Below are 26,534 nucleotides of genomic sequence, written 5' to 3'. Positions count from 1 at the left end.
TTGTATGTGGAGGATCAGGGTATGCATGAGAAGGAAGAGTACTGCTTCTTCTTTTCCACTTATACACCTTTTCATGCCATGGCTAATGTCCCCAGGACAACTCTGGATTAGGACCGAGTGGGCCTACTTTCCCCCCACCCCTAGTCCCTCTAGCTCTCTCTGCTTCTTGGATGCAGTGAGGCGAGCACCTTTCCTCCACCATGTCTTTGCACCATGCCTATTCAGTGAACTGAATTCTCTGAACTGCTAGTCAAGTTAAACCTTTAGCTTGTGGTTGTCAGGTACTACATTTCAGCAACAGGAAAGTGACTGGTAAAAAGGTGTTGATTGCTTTCATCTATATCTTTGTTATTGATATTGATACAGCATTATGGCTAAATAATGTATTTGGCAAACTTTCTACTTTTTCCATGTTTTAAGATTTGTTCTTAGTTTAGATCATGGCCATTTTAGCTAATGTTCCATGTGCATTAAACATAATGAGCTTTCTGTTGTTCAGTGGAGTACTTTATGAATGTTAGATTTTTTTATTTACTGGTTCTATAAATTATTTATGGGAGAGTTAAATCACCAGTTAAAATTGGCATTTGTGTATTTCTCTGTAAGTGCTGCCAATTATTATTTCACGTGTTTTGAAACTCTGTAGTTATGTACACATGCATTTAGCATTATTATTTCTCCTTGGTTAACTGATTCTTTTATTATTATGCAATGTTCTTTATTACTAGAAGTTTTCTTTGCCATTAAGTCTACTTTGTCTAATATTAGTATAGTCACTCATACTTTCTTTTCAGTGTTTTGCATTGTACATATTGCTATCCTTTTACTTTTAATCTATCCACATAATTGTATTTGAGAGGAGTTTCTTGCAGGCAACATGTAGTTGGGTCATATTTTCTGCTCTTCTATTAATCTCTGTCTTCTAGGTGTTGTATTTTGATCATTCACATTTAGCATAATTTTTAACCTTCAGATTTAGTCCTGCTAGTTTATTATGCTTTCTGTTTGTTCCTTGGATTTTTGTCCTGCTTCTCCTCTCTTGGTTTCTTTCTTTCAATATATTCTATACTTCCATCTTAATTTATTTACTTTGATTTTCCATACCTCTTTGGTTAATATTAGTAGTAGTTTGCTAGAGATTATAATGCAGGTACTAAGCTCTCTGCAATCTGTTTAGAATTAGCACCTGCATGTAGGATGGAAATCTTGTCCTGTGTGAGCCTCCATGCTAGAGTATCCACACACACCAGAACCTCAGGAGGCAGAGTCATAATGTTTGATTTCATAAAACATATTTTGAAGAATTCCAGAGAGTGATCTGTTATACTTCCTCAGATATTCATCATTTCTGCTACTTTTCTTTAACAATAAGAGTCCTGGTTTCCTGCAGCTACCTTCAGTCTGAAACACTTCCTTCAGAGATCCTTTTAAGTAAGATTTGTGGCAAAAGTCTTATTTTTCATCTTCATCTCTGAGGGCTCCCCTAACTCCAGTGCCAGTGCAGCACAGTAAAGAAGAAAGAGATACAGGCTGCAGCTCCATCCGAGCCCTATGTGAGCTATAACCAGAGCCCCCTCTCCACTGCAGTCCTCTCTACCCCCACTGTGTCCCATTCTGTCCAGTAAAGCCTTAACTCCCAGAGGGAGTCTTCTCACTTCCAGCCAGAAGTAAGCTAGAGTCCGGCCTTCTCCAGGGGCCAGCCTTGACTGACCCATCCTCTGTCAAAGTCAACTGCACACCCAGCAAGAGGGTGGCCTACCCAGATCAGACCCCAAGTGCAGATTCACAATTGAATTTTGTTGGTACAATCATTTCTTCATTGACTTGTATTGAAATTACCTTTATTTTCCATTCCGGCCAGCTTCTATACACAGGATTTAATCTGTTCCACCCATCTCAGCCCCTTCCAGTCCATCTCTTCTCTCTCCCCTGGTGCCCAGAGCAGACATGAAAATCCACCTCTGATCTGTCCCTTGCAGAGCACAGGCCCTCAGAACACTCCCAACTCTATTCTCTAGGTAGGGCCAGCCAATGACTAAAATTAACAAACAAAATAGGAATTTAGTCATTATTTACCTTCCCTACTCTAGACACTGGCTGGCAGAAGAAAACAAGCAACAACAACAACAACAAAAAGTCTAAAGTGATTTTGTTATCTGAAAGCAGAGGTTGTTTCAGGTTTTGGAGAGTTTTGAATCTTACATAGCATGGAAGCTCCCTTGTAAAGAAAAAACAATTCCACATAGTGAGCACAAAATTCCTCTACAGCCTGAGAAAGGTCCCCTGTGTGAGAATGTAGTAGAGGTTTAGACATTTGGCATCATGGCAAATCTACCTTGCAGAGGCTGCAAGTTCCCAACCTCTCACCCCTGGGCAGCTGCAGAGCAAGGCAGGTTCAGGGGTCCTCACTGTCACCATCCTGTGACATTAGCCAGAATGACAGCACCTGACCCAAGGCATAGCAGGGGCACACAGCCTGGTTCCTTTTGCAACATGGGATATCATGCCGATGTTATATTAATGCACAGCTGAAATGAGCAGAGGATTTGTGTGTGTCCTCAGCAGGATCCACAGTAGATCACTCCTCCGCTTCCCAGGCTGCTGGCCGGGGACCAGGGATGCCAGGGTCTGCCGGGATGGCTCACTGGAGTTGATTGCTGGGGATGGTGTTCCAGAGCCCTGGATGTCCAAGCTGAGGTATTCTTGGGGAGATACCTGAAGGAAAAGAGAGAAGACCTTGAGACAGCCAGGAAAATACAGAGCTTGGCTCCAAATCCAAACAGTCAGCAGGCAATTTGTGAGACAATTACGGTTCAAGGGCTCCCTCCCTTTGCGAGCTTGTGCAAATCAGTGTTTCACCTGAGGTTCAGTTTCCCCAGTCTGGAATGGCCCAGATATCTCCCTGTCTGTGTTTGTTCCAGGGATAAAGTAAAACAAGGCATGGGAACACTATCTGGGGACCTATAATCACTACTCAAGTATAAATAAACTCAGAAAAATGCTTCTCTGATGTCTGTTCTCAAATGTTCCCAGGAATTCTTCTCCAAACAAGTGAGTGACTACAGATTTAAAAGAAAAAGATGAATCTTCAGGAAATGACCTGTTAAAGACTGACAGTAAATTACATAGGAGGAAAGCAGTCAGTGTTCACAGCCTGTCTATGCTGGCCAACTGCAGAGGTACCTGATGACTCTGCCCTGCCCACACCCTGTGCAGAGTTTCCCTGCTGACTGGGGCTAGCCTGTGTGACTGGAGAGGGTTTCACAGGAGGATGTGACTCCTAGCATAGAACATGTGGAAACACAAAGGGCTCCTGCATGTTGCTAAGAGGCAATGCAACAATCAACTGCCACTGGAAAGGTGATAATCATAGAGAAATTGCTACAAACTCACCAATAATAAGTGCAATTTAACACACTGTGATAGATGGTGGTGCTGGAATAATACATCCTTAGGGTCAGGCCTCCCTGACCTCACTCCTGCTGCAACTGGCTCTTAATGCGCTCTCAGCAAAAGCAATGCAAGAACATGTGTACAGCGGATCTGCCGCTGAGAACGAGTGCCTCATCACCAGGCCCATGCCTTCTCACCCAAGACCCCTATAGACCACCAGTCCCTGCAACCCTGAAGCAGTCTGGGCCATTGCCCAGCTAAGCCCAGACCTGGGGACTGACACACAGACCAGGCTGCTGCTCTAAGCAGCTGCTGCTTAAGGGCTGCTGCTTAAGCCCTAACTTCACCATTTTGCAGCAGCAGAGATGGACAGAGGGAGCAAGCTTTCCCCACATCATAATCTCAGAGATCCGGTGCTGAGGCTGGAGATCCAAAAGCCTCTTGCCCATTGAGCTGTCCTGTGAAGATCTGCTTAACAACAGCTTCCAAAATACTTCACACTCATTGCTTTTGATGTAGTGATTCTACTTCTACAGATTTATGCTACAGAAATATGCACACAAATTGAGCATGGATATATGAAAAGAATATCTGTGCAATGCTGCTCATAATTGTAAAAAAATGGAAACAATTCAACAATACAATATAAGAATTAGGTAAAACTATGTATTAAAATATTCAAAGGTGTACATGATACCTTACCAGAAAAGCCAATTTGATGACAGAAGCCTTAATGTGAGATCATTTTTGTAAAATAAATAATGTGTGTCATTGTACAGTAAAAGCTTAGATTGCAAGTAACTAGTTCTGTGAGTGTTCCACAAGAAGCGCAAACATTTCTGACCAATTTTCTCTTGATAAATGAGTGATATTTTGCCATATGAGTAGTACATGATGCCAAGCATCACATGATCACAACTGAGCCAGTTGTTCTCCCTCTCTCTCTCTGTCCTTCCTGTCCTCCCTCCCTCCCCTCCCTGCAGGATGGTGGGTAATCATCTCCCAACAGCAAGAGATTATGCAGGAGAGCTCATCTGCAGAAGAGGAGAAAAAGGCAGCAGAATCCCTCACGTCAAATGAGATTAGGGAAATGTGTAACATGTAGGAAACAGTACAAAATTTTGTAGAAAAGCACCACCTGAATAAGGCAGTAGCAGTGCAAGCAATGACTCTGGTTAAAAATAATGCAACGTTACATTTCCTCAAAATCTTCAAAAAGGAGGCGAAAGCAAGTGTCACCGGATAGGTTTCTTGTTAAAGCTGCACGAAAAGAAGCAGATTCCACTGAGCCAACAGGTAGCCGTGATTCCATCAGTGACAGTGAAAATTGTCCTGTGCAATAGCCCTCCTCTCTCTTGTCTCCCTCACACCAGCCCTGAAGGTTCTCAAAGATAATTGCAGGCCAATTTGCTTATTTTTCTTTATATTTTGTATTATGGTACAGTTTTATAATTCCTTTTATATGAATATTTTTGGATTGTGGAATGAATCATCTGAGCTTCCATTATTTCTCATGGGAGCCCTGGGCTTCTCCCAGGACCAAGGGAGAGAGGGTACCCAAAGCGAGAGGGTGATGCACACCATGGACAGATCAGCAGGAGCCAGGCTGGGAGACCACTGCTTGGATCCTACAGGATGGTCCTGGTGGGCCTGGGCCTAAGCCACACTGGCAGGTCTCACTGGCCAGGGGTGTAGGCCCACAATGCTTTCAGGGTCCTGCCCACGGTGAGGACCTGTATTGGAGACCCTTTCCATGGTGCCTTTGTCAGGCACCCCTGCAGTGAGTCCCCAGTCTCCTGCCCAAAAGAGCAAGAGATGAAATAGAGGTGCAGGAAGGGGTCTGGGATGACCAGTTATTCTCAGGAAACAAATGGCCACGAGGCACCTAGAACCTTGGTATTTATTCATTACATCTGAGTCAAGGTCAGTGGGTGAAGGGCAGTGGGTGTTTCTGGGACCGTTACGGGCACTTCGGGTGGGCTGGGAGAAAGAACAAAGCATTGTTGCAAGGACAAGGACCAGACAGGAGTAAGAGGAGACTGCAGTCCCCCAGGGGCCTTCTCGTCCTTAGCAGGTCTTGTCTTGCCCTGTGAGCACCACAGCAGTCACTAGCCCTAGGGCTTCCAGCTGTGACAGGAAGAGTGGGGCGTTTCCTCCTTCCAATCTGGCCCAAAGGGCAAAATAAGGACAAGCTTTGGACTTCCCTAGACTCAGCTTATAATTCGAGGTCCCCAACAGACCCCGCCACAAGTGTGGCTCCCTGGCTGCTCGCACTGACCTCCTCGGTGAAATGGGCATGGCAGGTTTATCTGGGGACCCCAAATGCCTTCTAGACACGTCCCCATCCGACCCCTGCACAGGGGTAGACTCGACATCCTGCTCCGCTGGGTCCTTTCAGTCCTCACCGTCAAGGAAGTGGTGACCGCCCTCCTCAGGCGAGGCCGCTTGCACCGGGCACAGGTGTGGAGCCCAGTGGCTGAGCTCAGCAGAAGACAGGCTTCTCCAGGTGCCCACCTTGGGGTATAGCATGGTGCTCACCAAACTGGACTATGGCAAAAACCACCCACACCAGGAGTCTAAGGAGCCTTGTTCCTTCCAGCCTCCCAGCCCTACTTGTCACTGTGGTGGGTACCCGGAAGTTTCACTGAAAACAGAGCCTGAGGCCCAGGGCGGTTAAGAGGCCCCCCTGAGGCAACACAGCTTTAGACAGGGAAAGAAGAGAAAAAACAAACACTGCGGCATTGCTTTTCTGCAAGAAACAAGTGGCGGCTGAAGCAGCTGGCTCAGGAAGGCTAGAATGCTCTTCCCCAAGGCTGTGCTACCTCCGAGGACAGGCGGTGCAGTCACTGGATCTGCACAGGGAGGCTGCTCTGTGGCCTAGTCTTTTCTAGGGAGGAGTGGAAGCCTGACACCTGGGCCCTCCCGTCTCAGCTTCCTCATTTGTGACACGGGCAGTGTGGAGACGCTGCCTTGCTCCTGTCCCGGGTGCTCTGCAGAAGGCCCTGGAAGGCAGTGGCTGTGCACGATGACTGTCCTGCAGGACTCTTCCTGCCTCTGCTGTACACCCTGAGGGGCTGTGGAAACCTCTCTGAGTGCTGCTTTCTATTTCCAGCGGCCAGCTGTGCAGGACCACAGACCGGTGAGTATGCTCTGGCTCCAGCCTGGAGGGCCAGCCTGGCTTGGGGCCACCTGCTCGGTGAGGAGCGCTGGCAGCCTGCCCAGGAGCTCAGCGTGTGGAGCCCGTTCCCTCTGCAGGCAGACCTTTGCCTCTCTCCGCTCTCTGCCCAACCCTCCTGCCTCACCATCACTCCTGGAAGCGCCGCTGCCGTTGATTAGCACAGGTCCCAAGGGCCTGACTGAGCCATACACCATGAACGCCCACGTCCTCGAGCTCCCACATGCACCCAGTCCAGTAGTGTGCTGTGGGACACGCCAGATCACAGTGACATGTGCTGGTGACAGGTCCTAGAGAACACAAGTTGCACAGACATGGTGACAATGCCCTGGGCTGCTAGGACACACATGCCTGCTTCAGAAAACAAAAGGAAAAACCCCAAGGGGTCACTGAGCGAGCACTTACCCTCGGCCAGGGCTGGACATGCGGCCCTAACGCCCAGTAAGGTGGCTCTCCAGGCATCCAGCCATAGAGGAAATGGCTGGCTTTCAGAAATGTGTGTCAGGGAGAGGACCAAATGCTTGGTATCCAAACCAGACCAAGCTCCTGACAGGGCCATCTTCCAAAGACACAGGCCAGCAATGCTCGAACGTTTCCCAGGGAAAATGTTTGGCAGAGGCTGCTCTGACCCAGACAGGCAGACCTGAGCAGTCACCACAGCCCGGGACCCTGAGCCTGGCCCGCAGTGCCTCAGCATCACAGACTCCCTGACCGCTGATCACTTCCGAGCCTCAGCCTCACACAGGTGCCTGTGCCTAGCCACACCTGTCCTCACCTGGCATCTCTGGAGGGCGCTTTCTTCTATCCTCCCCACTCAGTGGCTGCCACCTGGGGCCCACACTGGGCACCTCCCTGACCTGGATCTGGCTGAGGTCCCCCTAAGTCACAGAAATCAGAGAGACTTGGTGCCAAAGGAAAGGGGGGTGGTGTCTGAGATACCGGCTGCGTCATCCAGCTTTCACGTCACTGAGAGCCTATACTGTACACTCAGCACTTACAGGAGGAAAGGTTTAATTCAGCTCAGTGTTTCTGGAGATTCAGTTCATGGTCAGCTGGCTCCAAGGCAAAAACATCGTGGCAGAAGGGGGTGGCAGAAAAAGCTGCTTGGTTCATGGTGACTAGAAAGCAGAACAAGAAAAGGGCGCCAGAGCAGAAGGGGTGAAAGACCCAAGGTCACGCCTCCGTAACCCATCTAGACACAGTCAGAAGCACATGCTTCTAATCTGCTAACATTTCTTAACCCAAAGAAGTTGACAGATTAGTATTAACAGTGGCCTCAGGACACCTGATCTGAAGTGAGAGGTCTTGTGAGCATTTTCACTGTGCATGACGCTAGCCAGCTGTGGGCCAGGGGCACTCTTGTTTCCTCTATTTGAGTGAGTAGTGACCTGAGTAGTGACCACAGCCGCATGATGAGGCCTGGGCCTGTGGTGACTTGGGGACCTGTCCTCTGGTCTCCAAAGGGCGGCTCTGTGGCCTGGAGCCCCTGTGCATACAGAGCCGGACCTGACTTTCAGTGAAGCTATCCATCATGACAGCTCTACAGATGTTGGATAAATCCCACTTGGATGTGTTTGAAGCATGGTGGATGCGCAGCCAGGTACAGAGAGAAGAGCCCCGCCCAAGGCGAGGCCAGGCTGGCTCCAGAGCCTGCAAGGCGCCCATTAGGGTCGGGCCACTAGTTGAGGCTGGAGTTGTGGTGCCCACTCAGACTACAGGGTGGATCTAGGCCTGTCAAGGCCCCAGTGGCAGGCAACCTTGGACAGGTCTTAAGGTAGAGAAAAGTGCCAGGCCCAATCTGTGCAGAAACTACCTCCCGGTATACACTCTTCCTGTTACCCTTCAAAGCAAGTCACTCAAATAGAGGAAACAAAAGTGCCCCTGGCCCACGGCTGGCTAGCACCATGCTATGAGAATGCTCACAAGACCTGCGGTGCTCACTTCAGACCAGGCGTTCTGAGGCCAAGGAGCCTGCCCGGCTGGCACAGGAGTCACTGCCTCACAGCAGGGGGCCCCACGGGACACGAGCCCAACTCACCTGAGTCTCCCTGGACAAGCACCCCTAGAACTTGCCACACCAGGGACCCCAACTACACAAAGAGGCCCCAGCCAGCGACATGGCAAAGAGGCCCACAAGAGCCACTTTCTCCACACAGCTGAACTTCAGTGGCCACTGTCCACCTCCTCCTCCTCCAGGCAGGGAGCGGGGTAGACAGAGCCCTTACCTTCTACCATCCCACAGCGGGGCCCGCTTCCTCTGCACCAAGACCTTAATCCCGGGTTGGGCCCTAAACCTGCATAAAAGCTAAATAAAGAACAGGAGAGCTGAAAAACAAAATTAGTCTTACAGAAGAAAACCCAGCTTTCACTTAAAAAATTAAAAATGAGACATGCAGGGAACTGGAAGTGGCTCGGGCGGACCACCTGCAGAGCATGAGCCATCAAATCCCCCTCTAAGGCCAATGCCGTGGAACGGTAATTAGTGCTCCCAGTTACCTGGGCCCCAGCCCCAATGCAACCTAATACACTGCAGCCTCTCAGAGGCAGGGGCAGGGGCTACTATTGTCTAAGAAAAATGGCCCGGATGCATTAAAGAGAAGCAGGACACTAGCCTTAGGAAACGGTATCCCTAGGGACAAATGAGGTAATGGGAGACCACAGGGCATAGAGTAAGCCAGTGCCTGGAGCGAAGCCATGCCTGTGCCTACGGTCCTGAGGAGGTGGTGACGCTGATTAAAAGTGAAGCGAAAAGAAGTTGAATAAGTCTTTCTTTGCTGCCAAGGAGCCAGGGCCTCAGTCGTAACTGACACAGCTGATGTCTGTCCCGCAGGATGGTGGCCTAGCGTCTGCCAGGGACCACACCCACAGGCACCAAGGGGCAACTGCTTCCTCAGGTCCACCCTGAAGACAGGAAACTCGGAATCACAAAAGTAAGCTGCCCAAGGTCACAGAACCATGAGTGAGGACCTAAATCCAAGCCTCTGGATGAAGACATAGTTTTGATCTTTGCTTGGCTGGCCAGTGTCACGTGGGCCATGGGCCATATGAGAGAGGATGAAAACTGGCCCCTTGGGGACCATTAGAGCCAGGAAGGAGCAATCTGCTGGGCCAAGGCCCTGGCCACTGGTTCTGTACTAGGTGCAATTCCCCAGGTCACTGAGGCTAGGCTGGCAACAGGACAGGAATTCATCAGCATTCGCAAGTGGGACCCTCGGGAAGCTGCACATCCAGGACTCCCGCTGCCTGGTAGCACCCAGCAAGTTGGGAAGTCGGAGGGAGCAACTGCCATGCTCTTCCAGAACGCTCTACCTTGAGGTCGCCCTTCAGTCCCTCATGACCATGTGCCACTGTAGAGGACACAGCCACACATGTGCACCGTGGCCTTCCTCCAAGTGCATCCGAGCATGAGCAGCAGTCTCAACAGCTCAGCTCAGGTGTTTGTGAAGACGTGCCTGGCGCTGCCTGCCCCACCAGCAGCTGTCACCGGACAAGAGGCAATCAAGCCTGTTCAAGGCCAGTGACTCCCAGAGTGCTACACCAAGACGACTGTCTCCACACCCCTCAGGAGCTTCGCAGGCCTGCAGACAGCAGGGTGCCCACCCCACCCACTCTGTGACCCAGGCCCCATCTGCTGGGCAGAGCTGGAAGTCTAATTTCAGGCCATCTGCCATGTGGGAGACCACAGCTTCCCACCTACAGACGAGGAGATGCACAACAGCCCGCCTCTCTGTGCTCCTTGCCAGTGCCTGTTTTCAACAAAGCGAATAAAACCCAAGTGCGCAGACTCAGATGCAGTACGCTTGTGAGCATACTGAACCCTTTGATTTCCCCTGGGTCTAGCTTTGGGGCAAATGTATTCTGTAGAAAGCTGGAAGGAGAATGTCTTAAACTTTGGGCCCCACCATCCTACACAACTACTCAGCTCAGCTTCCACAGCTTGGATGAAGCATACTCTGTATGAAACACTAAGCTGGACCACGCTCCAGTAGAACCTTACTTACAAAATTCGCTGTAAGAGGATTTAGTCGTAGAGCCTTCATTTGCTGACCCCTAATGTAGCAGGATGCTGCTCTGCCCCATCTAATGAAAAGAACTTTCTCCTGCGATCTTAAGATCTCAGGTCTAAGTAGACTTTTTCCTTGTCACTCTTCAGGGGAGGCAGGTATCCCCCAGCCCCTAACAGTGCCTCTGCTTCCTGCCAGAGCCCGTCTCCTGCCCCAACTCCCTGAGCACACCCGACTCAGTGCCACCTGCCTGCTTAGACCAGAGCTGCATGCCTGCTCTTCAGCTGGGCATCTTCTGAGCACAGGAAGCCCCAGATACACCAAAGAAGGCTGTGCAAATGTCCCTCTGCCTGGAAGCACTGGGCAGGGCTGGGCTCAGCAGGAGCCCGGAGGAAACCTCACAAGGAAGAAGTTCGCCCCTTGGTGACAAGAATTGTCGTCAGTGCACAGGGAGCTCCTGCTTGGTGATGCCTTGGAAGAACAGGAAGCGATTTCTTTCAAGAGAAGTAGGAAGAGGCCTCTGCTCATCCTCAGGACCTAGGGAAGTCTATGGCACCAGGCTTTTGCTGGAGTCTTCTCTGCCCTCGTTGCCTGCCACGTGAAGCAGAGGACCTGCCTCCTGGGAAACCCATTCCCTGTTCACCTCATCTGCCTAAACCCTTCTCTTTAGAGGGTCCATGTCCCCCATAGGACCTTCTCTGGGAGAAACCCATCACCACATCGAAGCAATGACTCCCAAGCACTGGGCCAACTCAGCCCTTCCTTCTCCCAGTTTGTGGGTGTGTTGCAGGTATGTGTGCTGCGCCCCAGGCCAGTGCTCTGACCTCACTCCTGCGTCCTGCTCTGTGTCTGGCGAGTGCATTGCAGAGGACCAGGGCACTTTCTGCCATTCTCATCATGTGTTTCCAGTGCATGCGGAGCACTAGGCATCAAGCAGGTCTGCAAACAAACCAGGGAGTCAGCTAGCCCACCCTCCTGTTGTTGACCAGCTTCCTTTGTTAGACCACAAGGTCTTGAGATGAAAATTGAGTCTTGCATGACTTGCGCATGATTGTTTACATATCCACTACCTCAGACTAGTTACAGCACCATGTAGGGGCCAATGAGAAGGCGGATGCCACAGTCCACCCCTTCCCAAGTGAGAATCTCTTTCCAACAAGGTCCCTGGATTCACTGTGTTCTGAGGTCTGAGAAACTCACATCTGTGGCTGCTCAGTGAGCATGGATGTCTTAGTTATTTTTCTCATTGCTAAGATAAAATAGGTAGATAAGATAAATAAGATAAGATAAAACAGGTAGCTAAGATAAATAAGGTAGAGTGACATCTCAAGAGAAACAGTCCATGGTAGGCAGGAGGCAGCAAGCAAAGAAGCAAGCCTCCCTTTCCCTTTTATGCCGTCCAGGCAACATGCCTTTTGTGTGGTACCACCCACAACTAGGGTGGGGTTTCCCATTCTCCATACCCAGACCTATAATAAACCAATTAGTGGACTAATCAAGTACCACATACCCGCCAATCCCAACATCACATCCTCATTCTACGTTCACACACCCTAATCTAGTCACCTCCAAGAAGTCCCACCTGTAACCGTGGGAGGCTTAGGGGGCCATCTAGATACAACCCACAACAGTGGGGAAGACTTGGCACACAGGCAGCTAAATCACATCAATGCCAACACAGTATAGCGCACCAAAGGTATCAGAGGCCTTGTGGTCAACCATACCAACAGTGATGATGTCCCCATAGTGGGCCACGTCCTGGTTGGTCACAGCGGATGCTAGAGAACAGGCAGGACACCTGGTGAGCAATAGCACCTTGGTGCCATGCAGGGCCCAGCACAGAAGACCACAGTCGCTATTGGAACCTAATTCTTTGTTGCTCAGAACACGGGAAAAGGCACAGCCCCTGCTGCTCAGGCATCCGAATTCCATCCTTCCTCACCCAGTGTCCCGCTGTGGAGCCTGCACGTGCCCTGGTTCTTACTGATGCACCACCAAGTTCCTTCCCACCTGAACCGTCTGAGTCTCTCCCCAGTGACGTTAACCTACTGTACTCACTTGAGACTCATCGTAGAACAAATTTCTTTTGTAAATTCTCCTGAGACTTATCAGACCGTTTTTAGTGGATGACGCTGTTTTTTGCTACACCCAGGACTATAAGTGAAGATAGCTATCATTTGCTAGATGATACTGCTACATGCAACCTACGCCCAGACATGCTCCTGCGATAATGATACTATAAGTGAAGATAGCTAGGTAACCCAGGGTCACGAATCCTCCCCTAAATAATGGCAGAGGATGTCTCAAGAGGACAGAGGACATCCTACCAGGAGCGCTCCTGCCCCATGCAAACTCTTATTCTAGGTGGTCACTTTCTCTCTCACTCTGAAGGACTGCTTCTGAGAAGCAATAGGAAACCAACAGACCGTTAAAAAAAAAACACATACAACCCATCCCGAACACTTCCCGTGTCCTAAAAATACAGCCTATTCCTGCAGCAGCTATTTTGGGACAAGGCAACAAAGTGCTTCCTCCAGATGAAAAGGCCCCATAGCTCCACAAACAGGATCCTGGGCTAGACTTGGTGGGAATGGAGGCCAAGGACACGGGCCCTGACCAGACGCGCCGACGCCAGCCCAGGCTTGCATAGCAGAGCTGTGCATCCCAAAGGGCCGTCTTTCTGGGGAGCAAGCGATTTTGTTTTCTTATTTCTATTTTGTTTCTAAATTCAAACTAACTTGGGAAAGGCAGGAGGAACACACCAGGATGGGGAAGGGAGAATTAGCAAACCATGGCATCTGCAGCAGGGAGAGCTTGCTGTCTGCACCCTGTCTAGGGTGAACCTTGCCAGGCTCCTGCGATCTGGATAACCCATTCCCTTTGGGGCTCGGGTTGAGGTCCCAAGCCACCCAGCATCAGTGAGGGGGAACCAGACAGGCCTCGGGTGGTCCTGTCCCCGCATGCTCTCTGGGGGAATGTGGCCTGGTTCCTGCAGTGGAGGAGACGCCATGGGGAAGAGAAGCCTGCTCCAGGCCGGCGCCTGATGTTCCCGTGCGGTCTCATCCTCCCACACAGCTCCTGTGAACTGCACCAGGCAGGCATCGAGGAAGGCGGGCTCCACTGAGGAAGGCAACCAGACATGCAACAACGGGGTCCTGCAATGACCCTGACATCTCCCTCTCCTTGAAGTTCCACAGCCAGCCAAGAACCCTCCACACATTATTTACTAGTGATTGGCTCCCCTTCCACCCACAAGACTCCCCGGAAAATGCTGAGTACTTCCCTGTAAAGTCATAACCACTGGGGGATGGGATCTTTGAGTTCTTCAAGTACCGCTGTACCTTAGGTCAGATAACCAGACCATGTGGGTGTCTTCTTAGCATGGCCAGGATGGAAGCAGGCACCTGTCCACATAGAGGAGCAGGGGTAGGCTCAGCCCTCATGGGGACACTAGGGCAGTCACCACCTCCTGTCACAGTTCTGGGGACCCAGCCAGTCCCCCTCGGCCTCTCGTCATTGGGTGTACCTGGAGCGCGAGGAAAACTTGGCAGGGAAGGTGTGAGGGCCATCTCCCACCAATCCAGCTCACCTTGTCCACATCCGGGAAGTTTCCCTTCATTTAAAAACCAGGCAAAAGGCAGGGCCACAGCCATCTCCAGGACCACAGAGGACAAGGGCACAAGCCCAGCAGCCACCCGCTGAAGCCTCGACCCAGTGTCTCCAGTTCTTCCTCACGCTCCCTGAGCCAGAGGAGATGAGATTCACTCACCATGAACCAGTGTAAATGGAAACTCACTCACCAAGCATCAGTATAAAAAACTGACTAACCTTGACCCAATGCCAGTGGAATCTCACTCACCTTAAGCCAGTGTAGAAAACTCAGTCACCTTGTAGACATGACTCACTACCCTGAGCCGGTGGCGCTGGGCCAGGAGGATCCCTCTCACTGTCCTCAGGCCACTCCCAAGGGCCAGTGTGTGGAGAGGGCAGGTGGGAAGCAGCTGCTGGGTGAGAAGTCCAGTCTGCAATAAATACCACACAGAGCGTCTGCACCGCTCTGGCGAGGCACTGGGGACCTCCAGAATGTTCCATGACATCATCTCCATAATCCTCAGCATGCAGTGAAGACGGACTGGCTGAGAAGTGGGCAGGTGAAGGTGGGGATTGGGTCCTGCCTTCAGTGATTCCCCATCTGCCAAGCTCCTCCCACTGGAGTCACCTCCTGGCCACTGCTGAGGATAGTAGAGATGACACAGGGAATTGGGGAGGGGAGATGTCCAACCATCTTGTATAGAATGCAAAATCCACTACTGTGGTGTTCTTTTACCTCCAGCTCTGTCTCACTGTGAACATTTGGTAGTGACGTGCACACAATAGCGGCAAGACGGAAATGCTCACTAGGAAGGGAGCCCAGGGCTCCTCCTGTCCCCACTTCCCCACAGGACTGGGACGCTCGCAGTGCCCTCCCCTTAGTGGCCATAGACAGGAAGCTTTTAACATGCACTTTGGGCCAGGCGTGGTGGTGCATGCTTGTAATCCCAGCACTAGGAAGGCTGAGGCAGGAGGATTGCCTAGAGTTCAAGGCCAGCCTGGGCACATAGTGAGCTCAAGGTCAACCTGAACTACAAAGTGAGACCCTGTCTCCAAAAAAAGCTGTATACTTCACATTTCCAGTTTAAGGATTTGCTTTTCTCTCTGAGGCCTCAATTGTGAAATGAACAGAAGCCTGGAAGTTTTTCACAGAGAAAAGTATTTAAGAAAAATTCCAAGGGTGACAAATTCCCCTAAGGCAAAGCCACTTCCCAGCTGAGCAGAGCACCCTGTGAGTAGCAGGAAGTGAATGCCTTATAATGCACCCTTGCCCAGAGAACAGATTGCCCAATCACTGCCTGAAAGGTTACAGTGTGCAAAAGCTTCTGGGCAAACAGGAGAGAAAATCACGGCCATCTCGAGTGTGCTGAGAAGTAAAACTCCAGGGCTGGTGGACAGCTCCAGGCACGCAGGAGACCACTGGGAAGCAGACACGAGGACTCTCGGGGGAGAAGGTACAGAGGTGGTGTGAACAGGAAGCACCATGGACCTGTGCGTCCACTGTGGCTTTCTGCTAGGGACGGGACCCACGGGGCTGTCCCGCACCCTTTCCTCCTCCCTGCTGCCGGGCAGGGCTGGGGCTCCTTGGGTAGGTGTTCTTGCTGTCCCTGGGAGAAACAGAAGTTGGCTGCTCCCCTTGCTTAGCTGTCTGCAGGTAAGAAAGGGTTTTGTTTCACTGATTGAAGTACTTAGATAAAAGAGACCATAACCAGCCAGACACATAGCTTAAATATTGCATAGCTTCTCTTATATGAGAAACCCAAGGTGTAAATAATTCAAAGAGCAGAAGAAAGACACACAATAGGGAAGAGGAATCTTTAGTGAATAAGGGAGATGGAAGGGAAAGGGAATAAAAAGTTGTGTACACGTACCTTCTCCGAACCATGAGCGCCATCATTGTGTACCTCAAACATGTACTCTGAAAATGAGTAATTAAGAATCTAGAAGCCAGAGCGCCCCTCAGCTTGCTCCTCTGCAACCCAAGCACGGCTTCATCCACACCCCAGCATGTCTGGAGTACCGGCCTCATAAGATGGCGACGCACATGCGCAGGGCGCATCTCAGATATCCAAGTACTTCTGACCTCCCACCGTGTGGAGGCCCAGCCCTTCCTGCCAAGGCCGTTCCCAGCCAGTGCCAACTCCAAGGCTCCCCGCTGTAGCCAGTGCCCAGTTCCCACCTGTCACCCCTGCAAGCCTGCTTTCCTGAGGCTCCTCTGTCCCTGACCTCCTGTGCCTCCTCTTGTTGCTGATCCCTGCAGCCCGGGGTAGGTAGATTTTGGATCAGCCTCCAAGTGCACACTTTCTGCAGGAAGTTACCCACGGATGACATCCTCTTCCCACTCCTGGAACGGGAGAGGCCCACACCCCACAGTGAGCCAGAATGGAGGTGCTGCTCGCCCAGACTCAGCACAGACCCTGGGAAAGCGCTGCGCCCACCAGCTGCCACAAAGGCCACAGCTGAGGGCCCCGTGGCCTCCTCTGCCTAACCTGCAGGTGGCTTTGCGTTTTCCCACCTTTCACTGAGGTGTCATTTACACACAGCCAGTGTGCAGAGCGCAGGGCACAGCGAGAGAACCTTGGCGGAGGAGCCCAGGCAAGAGCAAGGACCATGAGCACCGGCCCCTCGGAGCCCCATCCCTCCCTGGGAACAGGCGAGGACCTTCCTTCAGAAATGCTCCATTTGTATTAAATCCCCATCACGGTCATCTTGGAGCCACTTACATTTGCTCCCTGTCCATTGTCCGCAGGCGGGAGCCCCCATTGGTTATGTTTTGGGCCTGTTTTGGCTGAAGTCTGCATGGGGAAAGGCTGGTCACAATGGAAACAACAGACTGTGAACACCGCATCCACTAAGGTCAACCCCCCTGGGAGGCAGGGGCTGTGTTCCCTAAAGCAGGAACTTCATGGCTGCCGGCCATCCACTTTCTGTCCACCTCCTCTTCACAGAGCAGCTGAGCTCCTGTGTGGCCAGCTCAGAGTTTGAAGGATGCGGCCTAAACTCTCATCGATTTATCAGAGCCGGTGCAGGGCTCCTTCCCCGCCTCAGAGCAGGTCTCTAGGTCTCAGGGAAGCCTGTGAGCCAGCAGAGACCCTTTCCATCCTAGCGTCTGTGGTAATGGTGGCTGGAGGCAGACAGAAGGGGCCGTGGGCTCCCAAGGCCTCGCTCAGAATGCCCCAGTGGGCCATCTCCACCGGACACCATCGCACTGTGCTCCCCACCCTCCCTCCTCCTGGCTCTTCAGAAGCTCCAGGGTCCTCCAGCAGACAGGAGTCCTGCGGATTACTCATCTCCATAACCCAGTGGCAGGAAAAACGAAGCTGGAAGACACAGCCAAGGGAAGGGAGGCATGCCGCAGGACGCGGCGACCGTCCTCTGCCTCCTCCGCCAGAGGTGCCATGGTTCACTGTGGGTCCTCCTGTGCCTGCCCTGTGGCACCGCCACTCCTGCGTTCAGGAAGCTGGGAGAATGTCCCTGCGCTTGCGCCCATGTACACCTTGAGCAGACCTGCTGCAGACAGGACACACCACCCGGCAGCCCTGCAACGGCACGTTCTAGACCCCACCTACCACGCCCACACCCTCAAGGGCCTAGGTCCTTCCAGGGAGGACAGACGGGTGTGGGGCTCCCGCAGTCAGTCCCCTTCCTGAGCCGCGATCTTTCGAGCTGGCTGAGACCGCGGTGTGTTCTCATGCTGGGGCCTGGGACCAGCAGGGTTCTCCCCAGCCGCAGGCCACCGCCAACACTGAGCAGCAGCGGGCGAGCAGGACCTGCGGCTCAGCCGCTCCCTCCCTCCCTCCCTCCGTCTCCCTTGGGCCACAGATCCCTCAGGTGCCACATCCGGTGTTGCTTGCCTCCGCGGTAACACGCCTTACACCCTGCCCTGCACCCAGTCACCTGTCACTCGAGCAAACAGCAACATCCTGGCCCCATACACGAGACCTTGGCTGGGAACGTCTTGAGCTCTCTGGGTCCGTGCCCTCCCTGACAAAGTAGAGCGGTCGCACCGATCAGAGACCTTGGTAATTTTTGCAGTCACAGAAGCCTTTATTTAACTGAAATTCTACTTTGGATCCCTATAAAAGAGAGCTGTTCCCTGAGCCCCGGGACAGTTTCCTCACCAAAGCACAGGCTGGGGTAGCCCTGGGCAGGCTGGGGTAGCCCCGGGCAGGCTGGGGTAGCCCTGGGCAGGCTGGGGTAGCCCTGGGCAGGCTGGGGTAGCCCCGGGCAGGCTGGCCCTCAAGATGCCCCGCTGCCTTCAGGAGGAGATGTGCTGGCCTTGCAGGGACTCGGTCTCCCGTGGACACAGCACTTGCTTTAAAGCAGCACGCAAGGCTCTCTGGCCTCATTTTTCTCCCTAAAAGTGGGTCTGACCAGGCCGGCCATCTGAGATCAAAGCCCTTCCTGCCTGTGAGCAAGCCTCGGCCTCCTAATGCACAGGAGACGGTCCTGGAGGTCACAGGCCCGGGCCCCACAGAGTCCGCAGAGAGATGCTGTGGAAGAGGAAAGAAAGGGACAGCGGTGGCTGCTGGGCTCTGCACCACAAACACCCATGGAGACAGAAAGGCGGGGAGAGACGCACAGCTATTTCGGGACCCAAGGGCTTATAACCACAACTGCCGGCTCAGACGGCTAATTCGGAGTGTGCGGGGCTGGCTGGGAAACTCACTGAAGTGTGGGATCCACTTCTAATCAAGACACAGGATCAGAGACACGCGGTCTGCCCCTCAGGAGCATAAGACCATATTTGGGGGAAACGATTATATGCTCAGGACGGAATCTTAAACCCAAAGAATGAGAAACCAGCTTGAAGGCCATGACAAAGCAAGGGCTAATTTGGTCCCAAAGTTCAGGAACTTGGGTATTCATTTCAGAAGAAAATCCTCCCCTCGGTGTTCCTATAGAAAGCCTGGTACCCACCCAGGACGGCCAGCAGCTGACCTGAGCAAGGGAGACTGCATCGTGGGGGGTGTGGGAGGCTCCCCATGTCCTAGCCCATGCTGACCTCGCAGGAGGCCACAGGATGTGAGTACCAGGCCTAGCAGGTGCTGGGAAGGGTCCTGAGGACTCTTCTGCCCAGGCCTCCCCGACTGCACCCACAGCTAACCCCTGACTCTGAGCCAAGACCTCCCACCTGGCCCTCAGCCCTCCGCACTGAGGGGAGCCAAGCAGTGCCTGAGATGGGAACCTCTGGCGATGCCCAGAGCCTCAAAATGAGACGGTGATTGAGAGGCAGCTCTGCTCCATGGCAAGGCAAGGGCAGGGAACGCAAGATTCACTTCCAGTCGCCATGGCCCCTCCTGCATAGGCACAGTCATCTGGGCTGGTCATCTCAGACCGAGGCTGAACTCCAGCCGGGGAAAGGATCCAGTGGGCCAGTAAACGATGACCTTTTGCTGCAGTACAGGGATTGAACTCAGAGTCTTTGCAGTAAGCTATGTCCCAGCCCTTTTTATTTTTTGTGTTGAGACAAGGTTGCATTAAATCACTAAATTGCCCAGGCTGTGCCTGAACTTGCCATCCTCCTGCCTCAGCCTCCCAGAGTGCTTGGATTGCAGGTATGTGCCACCATGCTCTGATTAACTTTTCCAATTAAAAATCAGTTAGGGCGTTTTTCTGCCCCTCTTCTCCTCCCTCGTTCCCTCCCCAGGTGCATGTCGGCCAGCGCCAAGGAGAGGAGAGGCAGATGCCCCTGCTTCCTGCCTGGAGCCCCCGTGGCCATTTCAGAGGTGCCTGTCTGGTTCCCACAGTGGCTGCTCTCAGAGGTGGGCAACGAGGCAGAAGAAACTAGGAAGGTGCCACGTGACAGGACAGCGAGTCAGCCTGCCAGTGCCAGGCCCCAGACGTAGAGGAAGGATTGTAAGCAGGGAATGGGAAAGTGCAGGAAATAGACCAAGATTCACCCTACAGCCTCCAGAAAGAACAGAAGAGGCCCCTGGGGAGGAACGGAAAGGCTGTGGACAAGACAGATGACGCAGGCGCCATGCTGAACTTAAGAACCGTATCATCCGTGTCTCAGAGAGCTTTGTGGCTCAGTGAATCGCGGCTACACAGGATCAGGCGGAAAGGGCTAATGGCTGTCGTGCACAGGTCAGCGTTTGTGTCCTGACTTACAGTTTGCACCGCACGCTGAGGGATGCTATATCGCTCTATCACTTGGCCTCAAACGTTTGTGTAGATGCAGTTGGGTTACAGACGGTCCACAGCTCAGCAAGGGCCTGGCCATCACCCCCGGATCACAGGCACCATGTCTGAGCCCACACATGACCTTGGCAGGCTCGTCTCTGGTGATGAAAGCTGAGACTGTTCTGAACTACGCATGCTGCTCTTTCCCAGGCTTAGGAGTAAGAGAACGAGGTGAGTCCCGCAAAACAAACTCTTACGGCGCTCTACGGACACGGACAGCCAGAAAACCCTCACACACAGAAGAACCTTGTACAGAGAACAAAGGCACAGCCTCCAGAAGCCTTCCAGCTGGGCTGGCCGGGGGCTCACATCCAAAGCCTGGCCTTCTCCTTGGACACAGGCAATCTCTCGGCAGTGGGCAGGCTGCCGCTACCAGGCCCCTTCACCTGCCTCTGATTACGAGGTCATGGCCAGGCCTGGGCCGTGTGCTGGCTGCCCTCCGCCCATTACTGTGCCCTAATTGATTAAGTGGATGATGGATGATTGGAGCATGCGTTTGTTTTCCAAATCCCCTCCTCCTGGGGTGGGAAGCGCGGCAAGCTTGCAGGAGGCCTCCTCCGCGCGGGCACCCCTCAGGGCCTGCCACCAGGCATGGCCTCCCAGCGCCTCTCCTTCGAGTCCTCCAAGCCTCGCTGCCCCCAGGTGGGCCAGGTTCCATGGGGAAAGCACATGCGGCCACAGGGTGGACGTCGTCTGCAGAGCATGGGGAGGATGCCCGAGGCAGCCGGCCCAGGGCGCGCTCCCACCTTTCCCACCTGTCCATACCAGAGCTAGGAACGCAGCAAGGAGTGGGGGCTGCAGGAGGAGGAGGTCCGGGCCCCACGCACCTTCACCTGCCACAAGCACTCCTTGCTCTGCCACCCTAAAGGGGCCCAGACTTACTTTCCTACAGTTCACAGGCAGAAGTCAAAGGCTGCAGGCCACCAATGCCCAGGCAGGGCCAGGCTGGGCTTTTTCCAGGGGCTCTAGCAGAGGGTTACCAGGTGAATGGGGACCCCAAGAAGATATGTTGCCATCTGTGATAATTAGCTGATCGTGTCAACTTGAGTAGGAAAGAAAGGCCCAACTGACTGGATCAGCACAGTTCCGGGTGTGGCTGAGTGGGATTACGGAAGACAGAAGACCCACCCTGTGGATACGACCGCACCTGCCTACAGGCTTATAGCGTGAAGAGATAAAAAGGAGACAGAAGGAGAAAGTCCGGTTTTGGTTTCTTCAGAGGAACTCCAGTCTTTGCCTTTTCCTTGGGAAATCTGTCTCTAGCTCAGACCCTCAGCCCTCCAGCATAGACCCTTCAGCTACCGACAGGACTCTTGCAGCGAGCTAAGGCCTCCCACCCTTGCAAAGGGACTGCTCGGCTCCCCAGCACAGACAGCCCTTTTACCTTCCTCCATGCTTGATTCTGTGGGTAGCCACTGTAAGCCTACCTTGTCAGTATACATTAAATCTGTCCACCTATGAGCCCTGACTGATACACCATCCTACTCCCAGGGCCTACGGTTATGGCCTTACTTGGAAATAGGGTCTTCCCTGATGTGATGGGAAGCCTTGGAAAACTCAGCAACTGGCTCCACTCCCACAGGCCCAGCTGGCTCAGGGCCTGGGGCAAGGTCCTGGGTAGCAGGATTTCAGTGCAAGGAGATGATGCTAATACACGGCCAGATCACACAGGTCGAAGTGGGAAATGGTTCGCCAGCACGCTGCACACGAAGACCTCAACAAATGGCAGCAGCCATTAGTAATAATAATTGAGACCAGACACCGTACTAAGTACTATAAACACCTTAAATGATTTGATTTGGCCCTCACGGCAACCCACTGAAACTAATGTTATCTTTGATTACTGGTGACAGTGCTGAGCCCAAGATGTCGGGGACTCTGAAGGTCATTCTCCTTCGTGCAGGCCACAACATCACCCCCGCTTACTGTGATGACTCCTTGCCCATCACCACGCCTCTCCTCACCTACTTCTTTTTGTGCCTATTCTGGTCCAGTGATTAACCTCCATATTTACAAATTCTGGTCTCTGTCTATTTTCTGTGCTCCTAACAACCGTGACCACATTCCATCAGCCTTTCGTGTGCACCTATTTCAAGCAAGGTAACTCGTGGAATGTGCCTTTCCAAGCAACACAAATGCCCAGGCCACACGGAAGTGCCCTTTGCTGCCTTTCCAACCACTAACTCCTTCCCAGGTGTTCTCGCTTAGATGTAAAATGTCTCCCAAAAGTCTCAAGGATTTACAGGTGGGGCTTTTGGAAGGTGACTGGATCATGAAGACACTAAATTCATCAGTGGATTAACCCACTGATGAGTTCATAGATGAAGGTACTGTTAGGAAGTGGGACTGGTTGGAGAAGATGGGTCACTGGGGGTGTGACCTAGAAAAGTATATTCCTGTTCCCAGCATCTCTCTCTCTCTCTCTCTCTCTCTCTCTCTCTCTCTCTCCCCCCCTCCTCTCTCGGTCATTTTGTGCTCTCTGCTTCCTGGTGACCATGGACTGAGCCGTTTTCCTATGCCACAACCTTCTGCCATGATGTTTCTGCCTTGGAGCCAGCCAGCCATGGACTGAGCCCTCTAAAACAGTGCGCCTTAATAAACCTTTTCTTCTTTAGATAGTGTATGTCAGGTGCTCAGTCTCTTTGGAAGGTGACTGGATCATGAAGACACTGAATTCATCAATGGATTAACCCACTGATGAGTTCATAGGTGAAGGTACTGTTACACACTGTCAATAAAAGATGACTAACAGAGGTAACCACTTGCAAGGCACATCTAGGCCTTGGAATATGAACTCATACCCTGGCATTAGTTGTCTCAAGCCTACATCTGCTCTCCACCAAAAGAATGGCATTTGATGTCACCTCATTTTACACATTTTCATTTTGGTAACCACACTCCCCGAGTGGGTAAAAAAGGAGAAGCACAGAGCTGGTAGTGAGGAGGATGTGAAGCCCTCCTAAGAAGAGGAATGACTGATAAGGAGACCGAGGCCGATGCACATAGAGCATGAGCGGTCCGCTCCAGGCTGAGCTATGCTTGGACGGTGCTTCACGGTGGACCATCACCCCCGAGGCACCCACCTTAATGCAGCAGGACTCCGGCTTGCCTTCCTCCCTTATGCACTCTAGATGAAGACATTTGCATACAGAAGAATGAGTGTACACATGTGCACAAAACACACGGACGGACACAGGCACATAGACACATGTGTGCACAACACAAGCACATGCACACATATATGCATTATGTTTCTATACATGCTCACATACAGGCACATCCACACAATACATGCGTGCATATGCACATAAACCACACACCTGTACACATGACCAATAAATGTGTTTTTGTACCCAATACGCATGCCCACCACATGAATGAACACCTGTGTAAATATTTACATGTCCATATGTACAGAATAAAGTATCCCATGTGTGCAATCCCTCTGTGCAAACTGCCCCTGTGTGCACATGTGTGTGGGACCCTCTGTGTGCAGCCTGCATCCACAGAACATCCTTTGGTCATGTGGGGAGTAGGATCACATCTCTGGGTGATTTATTCCCACACATAGGATACTTTGAATATGCAAAGGGGATTGCCACACATGTACACACAAGACACTTTGTACACAGAGGGTGCCTGCACATGTGTAGACACGGGACACTTTGCACCTGGAGTCAGGACCTGCACACAAGTACATATGGTGCACTTTGGTCTGCATAGTTGCACATGTTTATTTCATCCCTTCTCCCAGCGGGTGTGACTATGGTGTCATGGACCATCCCCCCTCACGTGGAGTACAACAGCACCCCGTGGATACCCAGTCCTCCCCTCTGAAATCTGTGAATATGTCTTTACCTGAAAAGAGAAGTCAGGTTCTGATGGAACTAGTTACATGTCACTGACCTGAGATGGAAAGAGCGCCCTGGAGGCCAAGGTGCTCACAGCACCCTTAAAAGTAGAAGAGGGAGTTGGAAGACAGCCAGAACACTGCTTGCAAGGCTCGGCCACTGTCTCCAGCTCTGAGAAAGGATGAACTGTGAGCCACCGGAGATGCTACCGCTTGAACCCGAAAGAAGCAAGGGGCACATTAGAGTTCCTCTGGCACTTCCTGGAGTCAGCCTCGACAGCACCTTCCTTCAGCCAAGTGAGGCCCCACCAGAAGAAGTTCAGAATTGGCTGAAGGAGTCATGAAGGAGGGTTTGCGAAGGAGCAGGTGAGACCAAGGAATTTCTAGGAGCACCTTAGACATCTTTCCTGGGCCAGGGGGAGGGGCATACTCCAAAATGGCGCGGGATGAGGACCAAGTCCATGGAAGAGCACCCTCATGGCTGTGCCTCACAGCCTGCACTGCAGCTGAGTGGAGTCCCAGTGATGCGGCTGTGCAAAACCAGGCCCTTCCTGGACTCAGCGCTGCTCCTAAAGGGCAGACATGCAGCCTCTTGTGCTCCTGGTCTCCTGCCTGCTCCAGCTCTGAGGGGCTTCTCCAAGGCAGCCTCCCAAGGGAACCACAGGACCGGTGAGGGAAAAGGGGTGGAAGGAACACAGGAAGAACCAACACCGCAGTGCCTCCCGCTTCCCTCCACTGCCCCTGCCCCGGAAATCCTCTGCAAGCCAGAAGCCCCCACCATCATCAGAGGACAGCCTCTCCTGGGCTCTGCAAACACACGTGCACACTTGCATGTGCACACATACAGACACACATGCACTTGTGCTTCTGTGCACACACACCACACTCTACCCCTCCTGCCAGGCACCCCAGCTAGGGTCCAGCTGTTTCACGGAAGCCTGGTCGGAGGGCTGGGAAAACACCCACATCCTGTGTTTATGCCTCAATGTTTACTAATCCTACTTGCTGTAAACTCCAAGTCAGTTCCTGATGTGTCACCGGAGGGGTGTACACACCTCCCAAGCTTACAACCAAAGGCTGGACAATTGAGGAGTGAGCAGAACCGGAGGCACCAATTCCACCACGTGGACCAACTGCCATGGACAGCTCCTACCACACCCCAGAACACAGGGACCCACAGCCTTCCTCTTCCCTCCAGAGCTGCAAGCAGCACAATGCAGCTCAGAACAAGGATGCGCTTTCGGGTGTAGAGACAGGCAGGAGGGAGAGCACGTCAGAGCCCTTGTCTCAGGCCAAACTCTGCTCAGCGCTGGCAGATATCAGGTTTATTCTGACAACATCAGGCACGGCTGTGTCCCCAACTGTGCTGAAGCCAACCTGGGACAGTAAGTGACAAGGAGAAGATCACACGGCCAGAGGACGGTGGTCAAGCCTACCCCTTGCGTTCCTAGACCTCGGGCTCCCAGACCTAGGTCCCAGGAAGGAGCCCCAGCACGGTCTCAGACATCTGGATGATTCTAGTCTCGACAGGAGCAGACTCCATGTGACCCACTCTAGGGGTCAGGAGCAGCTCAGTATCCTGATCACAGCCCTCCAGGTCCTGGTCTCTTCCAAGGTGGCCACAGATGTCCCCAGGAAACAACACTAAAAGCACCTATCTGAGCTCCTCCCCGGGCTTCATGTGCACTGTTTTCACTAGAACGGTCTCCTTCTAGGTCGGCCAGCAAGGTCCCCAAAACACTGTGTGTGGCTGGCGGAGGGGCCGTTCCCCTAGAACACCCCACCACCAAGACCTCTCCTCTGGATCTCTTCATCCAGAAAAGGGAACTTGGGGCCACCAGTGCAAGAGGCACTGGGCTGCGAGCCAGGGTGGCTTGTAGAGTTGGGGCTGACAAGGTGGGCCCTGCCCAGGTCGCCCACTCAGACCTCCATAGTCTTGCACCCTTGTGCCCATGGGCAGCTACAGCTGCAGCGTGAACCGCCTACGAGCAATCCAGGCAGCAGGAGGAGAGAAGTGTAGTTCCAAAAGAACGCAGCTTTGTGTCAGGCACACGCCGTGCAGCCCTTGCTCAGGAGTTTGCGAAGCTCAGGCAGCAAGGGCCGCAGGGGACGTGGCATGAACAGAGGTAGGTCCAGCCAGCGTGTGTGCAGAGCAGCGTGGCAAGGTCTCAGGTAACATTTACCAAGGTGTTATCTTTCTTCTCAAATACCTTAAAATTTGGAAACTTCTTCTGACAAGTTCAAGATCACAAGGTCATGCAGCCTTTAAGGAGAGAAATTCTGGAAATAAGCGAATGCAGTCACCCTGCAAGCCATGAGGAAAATCATTGCCCTC

At 52.5% G+C, this 26,534-nt stretch overlaps 1 long non-coding RNA gene across 1 annotated transcript; it reads right to left on the bottom strand.

Moving 5' to 3' along the window:
• Nucleotides 1-2,132: 2,132 nt before the first annotated feature.
• Nucleotides 2,133-14,331, bottom strand: LOC106147814. The gene is made up of 2 exons (XR_001232788.1): nucleotides 14,162-14,331; nucleotides 2,133-2,715 (listed from the first exon to the last, which is right to left on the bottom strand). It is a non-coding gene; the product is annotated as an uncharacterized LOC106147814 (long non-coding RNA).
• Nucleotides 14,332-26,534: the final 12,203 nt, after the last annotated feature.

This window comes from Chinchilla lanigera, unplaced genomic scaffold (genome assembly GCF_000276665.1).
Source record: "Chinchilla lanigera isolate Chin_1 unplaced genomic scaffold, ChiLan1.0 scaffold00010, whole genome shotgun sequence".
Classification (NCBI taxonomy): Eukaryota; Metazoa; Chordata; class Mammalia; order Rodentia; family Chinchillidae; genus Chinchilla; species Chinchilla lanigera.
Note: the sequence above shows the minus strand (reverse complement) of the source record. Positions and strands in the feature narration are given on the sequence as shown.